The sequence below is a fragment of the Argopecten irradians genome, chromosome 13 (genome assembly GCF_041381155.1).
Source record: "Argopecten irradians isolate NY chromosome 13, Ai_NY, whole genome shotgun sequence".
NCBI lineage: Eukaryota > Metazoa > Mollusca > Bivalvia > Pectinida > Pectinidae > Argopecten > Argopecten irradians.
This window is the reverse complement of record NC_091146.1, coordinates 33757940-33771091: the sequence shown is the minus strand read 5'-3', so window position 1 is coordinate 33771091 and position 13152 is coordinate 33757940. Positions and strand designations below refer to the sequence as shown.

Genomic DNA, 13152 nt, shown 5'->3' with positions numbered 1-13152 from the left:
TCACCAATCCATCCCGCCAGGGAAGGATTTACTATAAATATAGAGGGAGGGACGGAGTGGCGTAGAACTCTCATTTCCTATTCATCATTCAACACAAAACGGTTTGAAACAAGCGAACAAATGAAAATTATGCGATGATATTTTTAATACATGTTATTTTGTAAACATGATAATACTATTAGATTTCATAGACCACACAACTTTAAAACCACTTTTTAAATTATTTGACCGTTATGTATAGTCGTAAGTATATATTGTATACACTGTCCGTGACGCGGCGGAAACGTTTAATATTTATACGCTTGACCAGATTGGAGTTCATAGCGTGATATTGCCCATCTGGTTTAACATAGATCAAACGGGAAACTGAAAGTAGAATGGAAATATATATATAGACGCGTCGTAAGATACTGGTGATACTTAACGTTACACTAGCGTAACGTCGAACGGCGTTAAATACGGACAAGGGCGTGGATTAAAATGGCATATAAGGATATTTCAAATATAGAAATACAAAAGTTATATATGTATCGAATCCTTTTAATATGGCCTATAAGACCATGTATATAAAATGTATGTGTATATATCTGTATATTGTGTCTGTTTCTGACTAGTCTTCGAATTCAGTTGAATTAAAGATACCTGTAGTGTTTGTCTTGTGTTTGAATGGAGTTTCCGATACACATGTTGAGGACTAACATAAACATCTTTATTTCACTTCAAAAATGTACATATGTAACGGTATAAAATGCTTAACTAGTACATAAAGGTGCAGTTAAGCCGTTCTCGGTTTAGAAGTCAAATACGGCGATTGTATTTTCATAAAGCAACGTTAACGTAAGATTTTAATGAAAAAGATAGTATTACGATATTTGTTATTTGACATCAGTACAGTAGTATTTCCTGTGAATATCAACCGAACATAAAATGCTAATCGGCCGTTTATCATATGATGTCCGAGCGATAACCGGCCTATTTACTGGACATCGTACGAATATCGCCCGAGCATCTTACGGACAAAGAACGATAGTTGTACCAGGCCCGGACGAATATCGGGCCGTGGGATTGCCGCTCGATTCCCGGCCAATTATTGGCGATATTAAACGATGAGTGAAGGATATGTTGCCGGTTATAAAAATCTACGGAAAACCGGCGATATTTTATTTGCAGCTAAAACTCTTCGGGCACCTCCCCGATTATGCCTGAAAGCCTCGGCCACCGGCCGGCCATGTCTGGTGTCCGGAACCAGACCAAAATGACTAAAACCCCAAAAGTCATTGTACAATTAATATTACATAATTTTAATACTTGACTACATTTTAAAACATGACTAAGGGCGTCATGGTTAATACTAAACCGTGAAGTAAGTATTACGCCAAGTATCACCAGTATCTTGCCACGCGTCATACCGATCGGCAAGTAAAAACATGCCGTCTAGTACCGGTGAAAATCGGCCCTAAAAACTTTGAGATACCCAAATGCAACATTTCTTTCACCCTCGAAAATTACCTGACCATATATCCAGAGATTTAAATAGTATTATTTAAATCTCTGATATATCGATTATACAATTATGATGTCAATATATTGAACATACCTTTAAATCTTGCATATATTTTGTGTATGCATAGACATCAACACATTCATTTTACCGTCTATCACGGTACACCGGAAATAGCTACTCATGAAGCGAAAGAGTAAAATAAACAGTTTGACAGAAGGTAAGATATTCACTGTTTTACCTGTATCATAAGCCCTTGCTTCCTGAATCCTTGTCTTATCGTTTCAGATAAGAGAATGGACACGGACAAATCTAATATTCCAGTCATTTTTAGTGACTTCTATAATGAAGATGTTGATAAGGCAAATATTTTTAACTTTTACTTTTCCAATCAATCTACAGTTGATGACTCTGGTACTTCACTTCCAGAAGATAACTTGTTTCAATTCCCCTAGCAAACTTGATCACATTCATATATCATCTAATGATGTCAAGGATTTATTGGTTAATCTTAACTCGTCAAAAGCAATTGGACCAGATTTAGTCAGGCCTAAGGTCTTAAGATAAATATAACAGATGTTCTTTGTAGTCCACTTACCATTTTCTTTAATAAATGTCTTGCCAAGTCTAAATTCCTGTCGTCATGAAAAAAGGCTAATATCTTACCAGTTTTTAAAAAGGGAAATCGTGATGATGTAAAAAATTATCGTCTTATATCTTTACTAAGTGTTTTAGGGAACGTTTTTGAGCGTTGTGTATTCAAACATTGATATAATTTCCTTCATTAAAATAAGCTTATTACTAATTGTCAGTCAGGGTTCACACCAGGTGACTCTACCATTAATCAGTTACTCAGTATATCAAACGATTTTGGCAAAGCTTTAGATTCAGGTAAAGAGATTCGAGCAATATTTTGTGACATCAGTAAGGCATTTGACAGTGTTTGGCATAAAGACTTTCTTTTCAAACTTCATAAAAATGGTATATGTGGAAAACGTTAATCTTGGTTTGAAAGTAATCTAATGGACAGGAAACAAAAAGTAGATTTAAACAATGGTAGATCAAACTGGGTATCTATTAATGCTGGAGTACCTCAGGGTTCTATTTTAGGTCCTTTGCTTTTCTTAGTGTATATTAACGATATTGTTTCTAATATTGATTCCAATAAAAAACTTTTTGCCGAAGACACTTCTTTGTATGTGGTTGTAGAAAATCCTTAAACAACACATGCCATATTAGAATCAGATCTGGGGAAAATAAACAATTGGGCAAGGCAATGGCTTGTTACTATCAATCCAAATAAATTCGGAACGGTTTGAATAAGTAGGAAACGAAACCGCCCAAATCACCCCATCCTTCATATGAACCAAGTACCTATTAACAATGTCGACTCTCATCAGCATCTCGGTGTCTACTTCTCCGCTAATGGGAGTTGGGCAGATCATGTCAATTATATGATTTCTAAAGTCTCTCCAAAACTAAACTTTCTGCGATCTTTAAAATTTAAACTTGTTAGGAACACTCTACAATCAATTTATTTTTCATTTATAAGGCCCATAATGGAGTATGGAGGTATAGTTTGGGAATACATACCTCATGAACTAAAGAAAAAAACTTGAGAATTTAAATATTGAAGCAGCTAGAATAATTACAGGTGCAATACATTTGGTAAGTATTGATAAACTGTTCATCGAATCTGCATGGATCAGCTTATTGGATCGAAGACAAGTTCATAACATTATTCATTTCCACAAGATGTTCTATTATTATACACCTGAATACTTCTATAGCATGATCCCAGAAACTGTTTCTGATGGTCATTCATATGATACTAGACACTCGGACCATACATTTATTACACCTATATCATGTAAAACCTCATTCTATCAAAAATCTTTTCTTCCTTCTGTTATAAACCAATGGAATAGTTACCACAAAGTATTCGCTCAAACCCTTCTACTTCTGCCTAAAAAACTTATCTTAATCATAAGCATTCACAGAATTTCAGTTCTGGTTCCCGTAAGGGTCAAATATATCATGCACGACTAAGACTGGAGTGCAGTGCTCTACATAGTGATCTATCTGTAACAATATTGTACCACCACCTCCACTATGAGGTGTGGTCGGAGACAAGAAACATTTTTACTTGAATTGTCGATTTGATGAAATAAGACGACGCTACCTTCACTCATTAGATTTCAATGTTACATTGGATCTTTTTGGAGATGAATCTTTTTCTACAGCTGATAATAAATCGATATTCTTAGCCGTACAGCACTTCATAATTAAAACGGGCAGATTTGCTTCCGTTGAATAGTTATAGGTAAGATATTACACCCCACACATTTCATTCGAGTTTCAACTTGTTATATATACCTTTATTCACTATCAAATGTTAATGCGAGTGAGTGAGTTATCGTGTAAGAATGGTGTTATTATGTTCCAAAGTTATTAATTGCTGTAAAATACATGGTGATAGGTTTACAGAAGTGTCTGGGACACTTGTTCCTATTTCCAATTGATTTTATATTCGTTGCACAATGTATGCATATATCAAAATAAAGAAAGTTCAAACTAAATAAAATAGATTGATAGGGAAGTATCATTTATATAATTGGAACGATAAGTAAAGGGGAATAACTGTAACTAATTCTCAGATCCCTGTGTACACTAGGATAGGTAAGTATAACATGTAACTAATTCTCAGATCCCTGTGTACACTAGGATAGGTAAGTATAACCTGTAACTAATTCTCAGATCCCTGTGTACACTAGGATAGGTAAGTATAACCTGTAACTAATTCTCAGATCCCTGTGTACACTAGGATAGGTAAGTATAACCTGTAACTAATTCTCAGATCCCTGTGTACACTAGGATAGGTAAGTATAACCTGTAACTAATTCTCAGATCCCTGTGTACACTAGGATAGGTAAGTATAACCTGTAACTAATTCTCAGATCCCTGTGTACACTAGGATAGGTAAGTATAACATGTAACTAATTCTCAGATCCCTGTGTACACTAGGATAGGTAAGTATAACCTGTAACTAATTCTCAGATCCCTGTGTACACTAGGATAGGTAAGTATAACCTGTAACTAATTCTCAGATCCCTGTGTACACTAGGATAGGTAAGTATAACCTGTAACTAATTCTCAGATCCCTGTGTACACTAGGATAGGTAAGTATAACATGTAACTAATTCTCAGATCCCTGTGTACACTAGGATAGGTAAGTATAACATGTAACTAATTCTCAGATCCCTGTGTACACTAGGATAGGTAAGTATTAACTGTAACATGTAACTAATTCTCAGATCCCTGTGTACACTAGGATAGGTAAGTATAACCTGTAACTAATTCTCAGATCCCTGTGTACACTAGGATAGGTAAGTATAACCTGTAACTAATTCTCAGATCCCTGTGTACACTAGGATAGGTAAGTATGTCATATATTCAAAGAAATATATATGTAAACGAGAGACAGAGATAAAACTGGATTCAGTTCATAAAATTATCACAGATTTCAATGATTATGTGACTTTCTCTGGTTAAATGTTACTGTAATAACTATATTCTCCAAATTACGCATGCGAAAACGGTGCAGACTGGTATACAGTAACTGTACGCATATATTAGTTCTTAAAATATAATTGCTTCAGTCGAAAGTCATTTCCGTGACAACAGTACGAACCTGACGTCAAATTGAAGACGACGTTGGAACGAAACCGATTCGTCTTGTAGGTCTCGTTTGAGGGTTTCAAGTTCTAAGACGCTTATCCGTCATGTTAACTATAATTTATGCTTATAATGTGATTGGTTCACGGAGTATGAACCAAAATGTTCCCCAGAACTTTAATATCGCTGTTCACAGTTTAAGCAATCAGAAAAGGGTGAATTACAATACGAACACGTGAATTGAATTTATTCTTTATACAATGTATTTCAATTCAAAACTATAAATCTTTGCTCAGATGATTTTAGGGGCAGCACGTACTATTCTACTGAAAAAATGAGAAATGATTTAGGAACTATAATGTATCCACCGCCTTGTATACATGTATGTTGTTTAGTGTGTACCGATTAGCGTTCTCACATGCATAATTTTGAAATTATAGTTAAAACAGTAACATTCAACAAGAAAAAGTCACCTAACAATTAATATCTGTGATAATTTTATGAACTGGATCGAGTTTTAGCTGTGTCTCTCGTTTAGATATACAATGTATATCTGTTTGAATACATAACAAAAATCACACTTTTCAACTGTGATATGGCATATCCGTCTATACTGTGCGCGAAATACAGGACAAAGTACAATACAATAAAACATCAATTTTAATTTTGAACAAGGACATAGTCATTCAGATCCCCCGCCAATGGAGAGCTAAATCAATTAATGCATTGATTTTATATGCTAGTAAGAGTATAGGGAAAGTATTTTAAAACCCAACTGCAATTGAAGAATACATACAAAACATATTTATGTTTTTTTAACAAAGTGAAACCAACTTTGAAAACATTTGCATTTGCATTTAGTTCAGCAGCTAATAGTGTGATTTTTTATTTGTTTTAAACAGCGACGGGTTACATATTAATTAAGTGAATGTTCCTAGTAATTGAGTTTGATATATCTGAGTTTTACTGCATGCATATTAAATAAAAAGTAAAGCATAATACAAAATTAGAAGTCCTCCATAAAATGTGTCTATGAAGTTTCATTGAAATATCTCTGCTGGTTTTAGAGTTGTGCTCCGGAAACGATCCTTACACAAAAATATGCCATTTTCAGCAATGTTTCCATGGTTACAGAAACAAGAGATCCCAGAGGGATCTTGGCGCCCACCAAAGAATGATCTATGTCTGACAATGGACAGATGGATCTTTTCTCTGCTTTTCAAACTTTTTCAAACATACTACATACAAAATTTGAGACAGATCACTTCAGTACTTTCTGAGAAATAGCAGTAACAAACTTCCACTAGCAAAATTCAAGATGGCTCCTTGGTGGTCATTTTGTTGAGCGATCGATCCCAAATCGCAATATGCCTAACTAAGGCCCTAGGGGAACCTACATATGAAATTTGAGACAGATCCCTTCAGTACTTTTTGAGAAATAGTGATAACAAACTTTAAATATCAAAATCCAAGATGGCTGCCTGGCGGCCATCTTGTTGACTGGTCCATTCAAAAATGCAATATGCACAACTAGGGCCCTAGGGGAACCAACATATGAAATTTGAGAAAGATCCCTTCAGCACTTTCTGAGAAATAGCGATAACAAACTTTAACTATCAAAATCCAAGATGGCTGCCTGGCGGCCATCTTGTTGACCAAATGGTCCAAAAATGCAATATGCACAACTAGGGCCCTAGGGGAACCTACATATGAAATTTGAGACAGTTCATTTCTGCACTTTCTGAGAAATAGCGCTAACAAACTTCGACTATCAAAATCCAAGATTGCCGCCTGGAGGCCATCTTGTTTGCCGATCAGTCTCAAAACGCAATATGCACAACTAGGGCCCTAGGGGAACATGCATATGAAATTTGACGCAGATTCCTTCGGTACTTTGTGAGAAATAGCGATAACAAACTATGACTATCAAAATCCAAGATGGCTGCCTGGCGGCCATCTTGTTGGCCGATCAGTCTGAAAATGCAATATGCACAACTAAGGCCCTAGGGGAACCTACATATGAAATTTGAGGCAGATCCCTTCAGTACTTTGTGAGAAATAGCGATAACAAACTTTAACTATCAAAATCCAAGATGGCTGCTTTGCGGCCATCTTGTTGACCGATTGATCCCAAAATGTAATATGTACAACTAGGGCCCTAGGGGGACCTACAAATGAAATTTGAGGCAGATCTCTTCAGTACTTTTTTCAGTACAGAAATAGCGATAAAAAGAATTGTTAACGGACGGACGGAAGGACGGACGGACAGACGGACGGACAGACGGACGGACGGAACCCATTTGTATATCCCCCGCCAACTTCGTTGGGCGGGGGATAATAACTATACTGTTCCGTGGGTAACTTATATATTTGGATGCTTGACCGTAAGCTGAACACCGAGCAAATATTTATCACGTTTCCCCAGACGACATTTTTCTATGTAAACGAAGCGTTTCAACGAGCGTAAATAGCGTAGCCCGGTTTCTAAGATTAGTTAAAAATACGTCACATGACCACATTACCCCATCCTCGATACTCCAGGGGTTACCATCACTGACGTTATATCTACCCTTGGATTATCTCACAATAAAACTGCAGGAAACTCAGGAAAAAAATCTTAGCCAAACGCAGGCCTGCAAAGATTTACTTTGAAGACTACATAAAGAGCGAAGCCAAGCTTAAAAACCACACAGTCAACTACATTGTACCGTTATACGGCTCGGCTGTATCGTATCTGCCCTTTGTCTTCTGTACTCGAGCGTTAGAAACCCTAAACTCCTAAAATTTTCTGGATATGAAAAACAGGATATTATTATCCCTGCTGAACTGAGTACAAACCAAACATTTGAATACAGTTCAGTAAACAATGACTTAACGAATCACAAAAGTAAAAAAAAAGTATATTTGTTTAAGCCATGTATGAAGGACAAATTTGTCGATTTAAATGTAGGGTTCATAAATCATTTGATTTCTCCAATGAATGTCAATAACTCGATAAACAGACTTTTACGGTCGCCATGTATATTTATTTGGATTCTCGTATTCTCAACTCGCCACCTATATTGTTTGTATGTAAACACAGGGACCTGCTAGCTTGTTAAACTTATGATTTTTCTGTGTATTTATCTAGCACAACGAACAACCATTAGCCAAAGAGTATTGACTTCAATATCGGCCTTCAAGTATGCATATGAAAAGCGCAGTTCATTGACATTTCATTTTTTTAATCTGTGGCTTTTGAATGCTGTGTGATTATTTCGCTTTCGTCGCAAACATTTCAGCGCGTGGATAAAAATAACAGTGTCATAAAAGTTCATGTAAGGGTCAGTATTTCTATTGCGCTTGTGAACTTGACCAGGTGATGGATTCGTCAGGGCGGCGTCCTATGACTATCGTTCTTCTTGTAATTATCTTTAAGGGATTTTTTTTTCAGATTTGTCAAAGAAACTATACATATATATTATAAACAAATACTTGATTCGGCAAGTATGGTATTATACTGCTCTAGCTAGTAGAATCGAAAATAATGACTTGTTCAAGTAATACCAGTTATTAAAATATACGTATCTTAGTAAATATTTTATAAAAAAATAAAAAATAAAACAATGAAAATATTCAAGTCACATTGCATCAACCATGCATGGAGAATTACGACTAACATGGAACCCAGTTGAGCTACAAAGAGTAAGACATTTGACAGATTTGCAAAGAAATACCAAATAGTTCAAGTCTGTTCCTAAAACTTCGCTTATATTTGTATGGAAAATATGGGACCGTTGGGTATTTGCCAGTTACTGACCGCTGGTCGGCATCTTTTATCCTGGTACTCCGACATTCCCCCATCATCTACACCTGAAACTTTTTTTTCTTAGCTGACTTTACATTCACATTACATTTACAATGAGAGTAAGGAAATATTTGTGGTATGAACCTTGTTTTCGACAGCCAGGGTTAATAAGGGCTAAATGTATTGGAGGTGCAGTGGAACTTGGTTAATACGAACTCGGATAATTAACATTCGTTGTGATAATAGCTATACTAACGCTATGTAGAAAATACCATTAGCGCAGTGAGAAATTCGCGCATTCGTTGTGATAATAGCTATACTAACGCTATGTAGAAAATACCGTTAGCGCAGTGAGAAATTCGCGCATTCATCGTGATAATAGCTATATTAATGCTATGTAGAAAATACCATTAGCGCAGTGAGAAATTCGCGCATTCTTCGTGATAATAATAAAAATAATAAAATAATTCGTATTAAGTTGTGTAAATTTGACATGTTTTAAGTGCAGTTTGTTTGATTAAGGGCAAACAGAACGCCACATTGGTACAGTGTTATAAAACTTCCCGTGTTATTTTAATGTCAACGTTTGGTCTAGAATGGGGTTATAAACATGAAATAATGCACTTTTATACGAATGTTACAAATATATATTTATAAATGTATATTGGTCAACGTGCATATAACTAGACCATAACATGTTGTGTGTGTGTGTATTTCTCTCGTAGGTCTTGGTAATAGGAGTTTCAGAAAAGATGGCGATGGAAGTCACATACAAAGGTAAACATACTTTCGATGTGTGTTTGTTTACTTTATATTGATTATGACCAAATTAAAATTTGCCCCCTTATATATTCGTTTAGCACGAGAAAAAACACGGTAGCCATTAGACCTATCCCCAAGCGCCACTGCTTACTTGGTTAGATACCAAATTAAAAATTTGCCCGTTAGATACCCAAGCGCACTGCAGCCATTACGTACAGTACTGCCGAGATCCCGAATTTCGTCATTTTTCATAGTCACAAAATTGTGTATTCTGGTTAACTTTTTCGTTAGAAATTTTGGAATTTAGTTTATAACATTCAAATGAGTCATTTTATAGTTACTTTTTATAATATTTTTAAACAAAACTTTAAGTATTTTAGAATTCTCAAAGCCGTGCGCAATGTGTCCTGGTCGGCATTTATAGTAATTACGATCTACATTGTAGCTATATTCAAAAATCTAAATGTAGTCTATACCTACGGGTGTAATACTGGCTGGGTTGGTCTTCGATACCTACAGGTGTAATACTGGCTAGTCTCATACCTACAGGTGTAATACTGGTTGGTCTCTCATACCTACAGGTGAAATACTGGCTAATCCGTCATACCTACGGATGTAATACTGGCTATTCTCATACCTACAGGTGTTATACAGTCTGATATCTCATACCTACAAGTGTAATACTGGCCGGTTTCTCATACCTACAGGTGAAATATTGGCTGGTCTCTCATGCCTACAGGTGTAATACTGGCTGGTCTCTCATACCTACAAGTGTAATACTGGCTGGTCTCTCATACCTACAAGTGTAATACTGGCCGGTCTCTCATGCCTACAAGTGTAATACTGGCTGGTCTCTCATACCTACAGGTATAATACTGGCTGGTATATCATACCTACAGGTGTAATACTGGCTGGTCTCTAATACCTACAGGTGTAATACTGGCTGATCTCTCATGCCTACAAGTGTAATACTGGCTGGTCTCTCATACCTACAGGTATAATACTGGCTGGTATCTCATACCTACAGGTGTAATACTGGCTGGTCTCTCATACCTGCAGGTGAAATACTGGGTGGTCTCTCATACCTACAAGTATAATACTGGCTGGTCTCTCATACGGACAAGTGTAATACTGGCTGGTCTCTCATACCTACAGGTGTAATACTGGCTAGTCTCATACCTACAGGTGTAATACTGGCTGGTCTCTCATACCTACAGGTGAAATACTGGCTGGTCTCTCATACGGACAAGTGTAATACTGGCTGAACTCTCATACCTACAGATGTAATACTGGCTGGTCTCTAATACCTACAGGTGTAATACTGGCTGGTCTCTCATACCTACAGGTGTAATACTGGCTGAACTCTCATACCTACAGGTGTAATACTGGCTGGTCTCTAATACCTACAAGTTTAATACTGGCTGGTTTCTCATACCTACAGTAGTAATACTGGCTGGTCTCTCATACCTTCAGGTGTGTTACTTGCTGGTCTTTCATACCTACAGGTGTAATACTGGCTGGTCTGTCATACCTATAGGTGTAATACTGGCTGGTCTCTCATACCTACAGGTGTAATACTGGCTGGTCTCTCATACGTACAAGTGTAATACTGGCTGAACTCTCATACCTACAGGTGTAATACTGGCTGGCCTCTTGTACCTACAGATGTAATACTGGCTGGTCTCTAATACCTACAGGTGTAATACTGGCTGGTCTTTAATACCTACAGGTGTAATACTGGCTGGTCTCTCATGCCTACAGGTGTAATACTGGCTGGTCTCTCATACCTACAAGTGTAATACTGGCTGGTCTCTCATGCCTACAGGTGTAATACTGGCTGGTCTCTAATACCTACAAGTGTAATGCTGGCTGATATCTCATACCTACAAGTGTAATACTGGCTGATCTCTCATACCTACAAGTGTAATACTGGCTGGTCTCTCATACCTACAAGTGTAATACTGGCTGGTCTTTATTACCTACAAGTGTAATGCTGGCTGATCTCTCATACCTACAAGTGTAATACTGGCCGGTCTCTCATGCCTACAAGTGTAATACTGGCTGGTCTCTCATACCTACAGGTGTAATACTGGCTGATCTCTCATGCCTACAAGTGTAATACTGGCTGGTCTCTCATACCTACAGGTATAATACTGGCTGGTATCTCATACCTACAGGTGTAATACTGGCTGGTCTCTCATACCTGCAGGTGAAATACTGGGTGGTCTCTCATACCTACAAGTATAATACTGGCTGGTCTCTCATACGGACAAGTGTAATACTGGCTGGTCTCTCATACCTACAGGTGTAATACTGGCTAGTCTCATACCTACAGGTGTAATACTGGCTGGTCTCTCATACCTACAGGTGAAATACTGGGTGGTCTCTAATACCTACAAGTGTAATACTAGCTGGTCTCTCATACCTACAGGTGTAATACTGGCTGGTCTCTAATACCTACAAGTGTAATACTGGCTGGTCTCTAATACCTACAGGTGTAATACTGGCTGGTCTCTCACACCTACAGGTGTATTACAGGCTGGTCTCTCGTACCTACAGGTGTAATACTGGCTGGTCTCTCATACGTACAAGTGTAATACTGGCTGAACTCTCATACCTACAGATGTAATACTGGCTGGCCTCTTATACCTACAGATGTAATACTGGCTGGCTGGTCTCTAATACCTACAGGTGTAATACTGGCTGATCTTTAATACCTACAGGTGTAATACTGGCTAGTCTCTAATACCTACGTGTGCAATACTGGCTGGTCTTTAATACCTACAGGTGTAATACTGGCTGGTCTCTAATACCTACAAGTGTAATACTGGCTGGTCTCTCACACCTACAGGTGTAATACTGGCAGAACTGTCTTTTTAGAATAGCTTTAATGAGTTTTGATGAATTTTGAGGATTTTACATCCGTTAGACAGTGGAAGCGGTACAGAGCAAATCAGTATAACCCCTACACGTCACGTGATAGAGCGATCAGGTATGGACCGTTGAAAAGTATGGCTTTAACAATAAACCTGTACAATTCACAAACAATATACAGACCCACCAGTTGTAAAATCTGACCCCCACAACAAGTAATACTCCTCCCGTTTTCAAATGTGACCTCCACAATATCAAGACTCTTCCCGTTTTCAAGTGTGACCCTTCACAAAATACAGACTCCTCCCGTTTTTAAGTGTGACCTCCACAATATACAGACTCCCTCCGTTATGAAATGTTACCCTTACAATATACAGACTCCCCCAGTTATGAAATGTGACCCTTACAATATATAGACTTTTCCCAACAATGTAACTCCACCCGTTTTCAAATGTGACCGCTGACCGGTGGTTTTTCTCCGGGTACTCCGGCTTTCCTCCACCAACAAACCTGGCACGTCCTTACATGACCCTGGCTGTTAATAGGACGTAAA

The 13152-nt window shown here is 37.5% G+C and overlaps 1 protein-coding gene across 4 annotated transcripts in view; it reads left to right on the top strand.

Annotated features, from left to right (window-relative positions):
• Window positions 1-13152, top strand: part of LOC138306390 (uncharacterized) — a 256651-nt gene that overhangs the window by 148873 nt on the left and 94626 nt on the right. The gene's annotated exons all lie outside the window — the stretch shown is intronic.